At 31.0% G+C, this 6,984-nt stretch overlaps 1 pseudogene; it reads right to left on the reverse strand.

Annotated features, from left to right (window-relative positions):
* Positions 1–285: 285 nt before the first annotated feature.
* Positions 286–404, reverse strand: LOC118609236 (annotated as a pseudogene).
* Between the last annotated feature and the right edge of the window lie 6,580 nt (positions 405–6,984).

Consider the following 6,984-nt stretch of genomic DNA (forward strand, 5'->3'; position numbering starts at 1 on the left):
GATACAGTGCAGTCCATACTTTGTAATTTGTCTATCTCAAATAATATTTACTAAATATTATAATGGCAGTTTGTAATATTTTCAATGATGCAGAAAGACAAGATGCTTCAGTCAATAACATTTAGCAGAAGCATTTCAGAGGAAAAGAATCAACATTTTATGATCAGAAAAATTTTTAAATTTTTTAATTTAATTTTTTTTTTTTAGGCAAAACAAGCTTTGGTTGACCTCACAGATTGCAGGGACCTTGTCAGATTACAGTCCCTTATTTTTTATTATGTTTTATGCCTACAGAACCTGGTCTTCCTAGGTGGTCTCCTATCCAAGAACTAACCAGGCCCGACACTGCTTAGCTTCCTAGACCATATGGGATCGGGCTTGTTCAGGATGGCATGGCCATAGACTATGGTCAGAATTTAAATGAAAACAAAAAATTTCAATGAGACCATTATTTAATGTGAAGACTTGTGAAAAAGTCAACAAGATAGCCATGAATTGTGTGGGAGTAGATGAAAAAGCTTTTATGAGATTGGAGGTGTCTACAATTCCTTTGTTCTTACAGTGCTTTCATTATTGATCACAAATAATGAAGAGCACAAGTGAGGTTTTTTTTTAAAACTGTATGTATCCAGTCAGACACTATTTAGCTTATTTTTTTAAAGTCACAATACCATTGAGTGCCTTAGCTGCCAGATTACTAATTTCCTTTAGAACAGTAATGAGAATAATAATACTCAATTTAGAAGACATTACTCAATTTAGATTTTTTTCTTTTTATCTTCTCTCATTATAATTAATGTTTTAAGATCTGAAATAATCTGGACAATTATTTAGTTATATCACTTTATCTCAGTAAAAATATAGTCTAATGACTTAAATTTTATGATCTATGGACCAAAAACAATGCACATTTGAATGCTGTTTATACTTTTAAAACAGCATTCAAATTTTATTTGATTAAAAACTTTATTGGTATATTTATGTATACTAACACGGGGGGATATGCCAAGTTAATGTGAAAGACAATATTGGGTTCTCACCAAATATCGAGGTAATTGATTCCCTATTTCAGCTATAGGAAGTTTTCAGTGATAAGACTATTTCTAGCCAATGAACTATAAGTGAAAGTGCTGTGTTACCTCTAAATAGAGATAGATAAGAGCAAGGTATGCCTCTCAGTTATTTCTTATGCCCTAATGTGGTAGCCTTTAGGCCATGTATTCCAGAAAGCCTAAAATAAAGACAACCCTAGCTAAACTACATCAAACTGTGACATAATTAAGCAATATGTGCTAATCTACTGAGAATTCAGGGTATATGCCTTATAAAAGTTAGTACAAGTTACTTTTGTAAATATTAAAATGAGTCAAGCCATACGAGAGTATCTAGTGTATACATCTCTTTTGCATAGTATGTCTAGAAATGACTTTAAAGTAGAAATGTAAATCTGTCAACAGTGCTGAATACTAGCTTGTGGAAAACTAGGGGTTAATAATGGGATCAATGAAGGACAGATGAGAATGAAAATGACAGAATTTCCTGTTTTTCTTTCCTTTAATTGTTTTATTTAAATTATTGGGATGGCATTGGTTAATAATCAAATAAGTTTCAAGTATACAATTCAATAATATGTCATATATATATTGCATTGTGTGTTCACCACCCAAAATTAAATTTCATACTGTCACCAAACGTGACTACATTTAACACTATCTACATCTGCTTTCCCACCCTTCCCTCTGGTGATCACTAATCCACTGCTCATGTTCATGAGTCTCTGTTTGTCATGTTTGTTTGCTGCTTTCAGTTTTATATTCCACAAATGAGTAAAATCATATGGTTTTCAACTTTTCTGTCAAATCATATGGTTTTCAACTTTTCTGTCAGACTTATTTCATTTAGCATGATTATCTCAAGATCCATTTATATTGTCACAAACTGAAAATAAATGTTTTCAGTTTTTTGGAGTAAATACCCAAAAGAGGGATTGCTGGAGTCACATGAATTCTATTCTTAGTTTTTTGAGGAACCTCCATACTTTTTTCCATAGTGACTACGAATTTACATACTCACAGTGTATGAAGGTTTCTTTTTCTCCACAACCTCTCCAACACTTGTTATTATTTGTCCTGTTGATAATAACCATTCTAACAGGTGTGAGATGGTATCTCATTATGGTTTTGATCTGCATTTTCCTAATAGTTAGTGAAGTTGAGAATCTTCTCATGTGTCTGTTAGCTATTTGTATGTCTTCTTGGGAGAAGTGTTTGTTCAGGTCCTCTGCCCATTTTTTAAATTGGATTGTTTGTTTCTTTTTTTACTGTTGAGCTGTATGAATTCTTTGAATATTTTAGACATTAGGCCCTTCTTAAAGAAAGTGTTTGCAAATATCTTGTCTCGTTCGGAATGTTGCTTCTATTTTTTGATGGTTTCTTTTGCTGTGCAGAGGCTCTTTAGTTAAATATAGTTCTATTCACTGATTTTTTCTTTACTTCTCTTGCTTTGAGGTCAAATTCATAAAATCCTCTCTAAATCCCAGGTTCATAAGTTTAGCACCTATGTTTTCTTCTATGCATTTTATTGTTTCAGGTCTTATATTTAGGTTCTTGTTCCATTTTGAGTTAATTTGGGCATATGGTGATATACAGTAGTCTATTTTTATTCCTTTGCATGTGGCTTTGCAATTTTCCCAGTACCTATATTGTAGAGGCTTTCTTTCTCCATTGTGTTTTTTGGCTCCTTCGTCAAAAATTATTTGATCATATATGTAGGGATTTACTTCTGGCCTCTCAGTACTGTTCCACTGGTCTGCGTTTCTGGTTTTCTGCCAATACCATGCCATGCTGTTTTGATTATTGTCACTTTGTAGTATAATTTGGAGTCAAGCAGAATGATTGATTCCTCCAGGCTTATTCTTTTTTCTCAGAATTGTTTTGGCCATTTGGGGAATTTTTCACTTCCATACGAATCTGATGATTTTTTCGTTTTATTTCTTTAAAAAATACTGTTAGGATATTGAGGGGTATTGCATTAAATCTGTATAATGCTTTAAGTAATAAGGTCATTTTAACTATGTTGATTCTTCCAATCCAAGAACACAAAATATCTTTCCATTTCTTTCTGTCTTCTCCAAGTTCTTTTGATAATAGCTGTAGTTTTCAGTGTATATGTTCTTTGCATGTTTCATTAGGTTTTCCTAGGTACTATATATTTTTTGTTGCAATTGCAAAATGAATTCTTTTCTTTCTGAAAATTTGTTATTAGAGTATAAGAACACTATGGATTTTTGAGCATTGATTTTTTTTATCCTGACAATTTGCTGTATTTGTTTGTTATTTCTAATAGTTTTTTAATGGAGTCTTTAGTGTTTTCTGTATAGAGAATCATGTCTTCTGCAAAAAGAAATAATTTGACTTTTTCATTCCCTATTTGGATGCTTTTTATTTCTTTCTCTTGCAATTTGGTTAGGATTTTCAGTATTATACTGAATAATAGTGGGGATAACCAGCAGTCTTGTCTTATTCCTGATTTTAGAGAAAATATTTTTAGTTTTTCATCATTATGTATGCTGTTAGCTGAGCATTTTTCATATATAGCCTTTATTATGTTGAGGTGCTTTCCTTCTATACCTATTTTTGTGTTTTAATCATAAATGGATGATGTATCTTGTCAAATGCTTTTTTTGGGGTACCTATTGATATGATCATATGATTCTTATCTTTTATTCTGTTTATGTGGTGTATCACATTAATTGATATACACATATGTTAAACCTTCCCTGTGCCCTGAAATGAAGCCCACTTGATTATGGTGTATAATCTTTTTAATGTGTGTTGTATTCAATTTGCTAGTATCTTAGTTAGGGTTTTCACATCTGTATTCATGAGAGATATTGGTCTATAGTTTTCTTGAGTTATCTTTACCAGGTTTTGGTATCAGGGTAAAGCTGGCCTCATAAAATAAGTTAGGAAGTATTGGCTCCTCTTCAATATTTTGGAAAAGTTTAAGAAGTTCAGATATTCAGTTATCTTTGAATGATTAATAGAATTCCAGAAACCATTTGTTCCTGGACTTCTACTTTGGAGGAAGTTTTTGTTGATAGTTTCAATTTCCATACTGTTGATCTGTTGTATATTTTAAAGGCATGTTCATTTCTTCTAGGTTATTAAATTTGATCTCTTCTATTTCAGTGGTATTTGCTATAACTTCTTTCATTTTCATTTTGTTTATTTGTGTCCTTTCTCTTTTTACTTTAGTGAGTCTAGCCAGGAGTTTGTCAATTTTATTAATTTTCTCAAAGAACCAGCTCTTCCTTGCATAAATGTTTTTCTATTGTCTTTTGTTCTCAATTTATTTAATTCTGTTCTAATTTTTACTTCCTCTGTCTGCTGACTTAGGGCTTCATTTGTTCTTCTTTTTCAAGTTTTTAAAGATGTAATGTTAGGTTATTTATTTGGAATCTTTCTTGTTCTTGAGATAGAACTACATTAATATGAACTTTCTTCTTATAACTGCATTTGTTGTTTCTCCAAAGTTTTTATTTGTATATTCATTTTTATTTGTTTCTAAGTATCTCTTGATCTATCTACATATATGTGATTCTTTTTTATAGTTTCAAAGCATTATGGTCAGAGACTATGTTTGGTATGATTTTGATATTCTTAAATTTGTTAAGGCTAGCTCTGTGTCCCAACCTATAATCCATCTTTGAGGATGTTCCATTTGCACTAGAGAAGAATGTGTAATCTGATGGTTTGGAATGAAAAACTCTGTAAATGTTGATTATATCCAATTGGTTTAATGCATCATTGATTTTCTGATCAGATGATCTATTCATAACTGAGAGTGGGTTATTTAGGTCTCTTACTATAATTGTCTTTTTGTCAGTTTCTCCCTTTAGTCTCTTAGTAGTTGCTTTATATATTTTTATGGTCCCTGATCGGGACCACTTATATTGATAAGTGTTAGGTCTTCTTAATGTATGATTTCCTTTATCATTATGAGATGTCCACCATTGTCTCCCATTACCTTTTTTATCTTGAAGTTTATTTCATCAGATATAAGTATGAATACACCTACTTTTCTCTAGATTCATTTGCTGGGAGCGCCGTTTTTCAGCCTTTCACTTTGAGTCTATATTTGTTCTTGCAGTGGAGTGTGTCTTGAAGGCAGGATATGGTTGGGTTTTGTTTTTTGATCTAATCTGCTACTCTGTGCCTTTTTATTGTTGAAGTCCATCTATTTACATTTTAGGTAATTATTGAAATACGAGGTTTTCTTGTAGTCATTTTTATCTTTTGTTTTATGTTAGCTCAATGTCTTCATTGTTGCTTTTCCTTGTATTTCTGAGTGTTATTTTAATTTGGTAATGTTTTAGGAATAAGAAAATAAGACCCTTACATATGCTGTCTGCAAGAAGTTCACTTCAGATTGAAAGACACAAACAGACTGAAAGTAAAGGGATGGAAAAATATATTTTATGAAAATGAAATCAAACAAAAAAGCTGAGGTAGCAATAATGATACCAGACAAAATAGACTTTAAAACAAAGGTTATAACAAGAGACAAAGAAGGATGCTGTAATTCCACTTCCGAGTATTTATTCAAAGAAATCCAAATTTGAAAAGAAATATACATTCATATGTTCACTGTAGCATTATTTACAATAGCGAAGACATGGAAACAATCTAAGTGTCCATCAATAGATGATAGGACCAAGAAAAAGTGGTTCATATATACAATGAAATATTACTCAGCAACGACATAGAAAGACCTAGATGGTATTATGTTAAGTAAAATTAGTCAGACAGAAAGTCGAATACCATATGATTTCATTTATGTGTGGAATTATATATATATATATATATAAATAAAATTATATGCACGCACACAGAATAAATGAACAAACAAAATAGAAACAAACTCAGAGACAGAGAACATTTTAATGGCTGTCAGATGGGAGGCAGTTAGGGGGATAGATAAAAAGGAAAGGGATTAAGAATTACAGATTGGTATTTACAAAAGTGTCATGGGGATGTAAAGTATAGCATAGGGAATATAGTTAACAATATTGTAATAGCTATAATGGTATCAAATGGGTACTATATTTACTAGGGTGATGTTAGTAAAATATATAAATTTCTAATCACTATGCTGTACATCTGAAACTAATATAATTGTATGTCGAATATAATTGAAAAATAATTAAAAATAAAGAACAAATACACTGTGATCTCCACAAATAACAGAGTAAATCTAATTAAGAAGCAGAATATTGAAATTTTGTGAAAATATTCTAGACCATTTTTAGAAAATTAGAATACTGAATGTCTAGAAATTTAAAAGAAGTTTTGCTTTCTGAGTCACAACAGAGACAAAGTTTTTCGAAGACATAACTCAGATTAAAAGTAGTGAATGACTCTTGCCTAAATGGCTCAGAATTGCACAGCAAGTAAATGTTAAAGATTACAATCTGTTTTAGATTTTATTTTATTTTTTTGAAATTCAGGTTTTGAAAATGTGTAAATACATGAGAAGCCAGGAAAAAAATACACACAGGAAAGACAAATTCTATGGACTTGCTTCATCTTCTTTATGCTTGACAAATTCCCAAAATTCAGAAGGAATGGGCCCAGTTGCTTATTCTAGCATTGTGATTCATAGAACTTTCATGGAAAGAAATGGGGCACATAAAAGTCTTGATTCATTTCTCTTTAAGAAAACTCATATGCTAAGCTATAAAGATTTTGTTTTTCTTTTTCTACATGGTAGAGCTGAGAACATAGATAGGATTTTTATTTTATTTTATCTCAACATATTTTGCTGTTTTCAGCATAACCCAACATGCACTTTTGCAAATTGTATCTTCTCTTCATTTTAAAGATTAGCTACTTTTATCACCTATTGATTTTTAAAAAGAACAGAACCTAATTGTTCTTTAAGAAGTAATTTCAACTCAAAATATAAAATCTGAAAATCAAGGAA

This window comes from Rousettus aegyptiacus, unplaced genomic scaffold (genome assembly GCF_014176215.1).
Source record: "Rousettus aegyptiacus isolate mRouAeg1 unplaced genomic scaffold, mRouAeg1.p scaffold_m13_p_10, whole genome shotgun sequence".
In the NCBI taxonomy this organism is placed as follows: domain Eukaryota; kingdom Metazoa; phylum Chordata; class Mammalia; order Chiroptera; family Pteropodidae; genus Rousettus; species Rousettus aegyptiacus.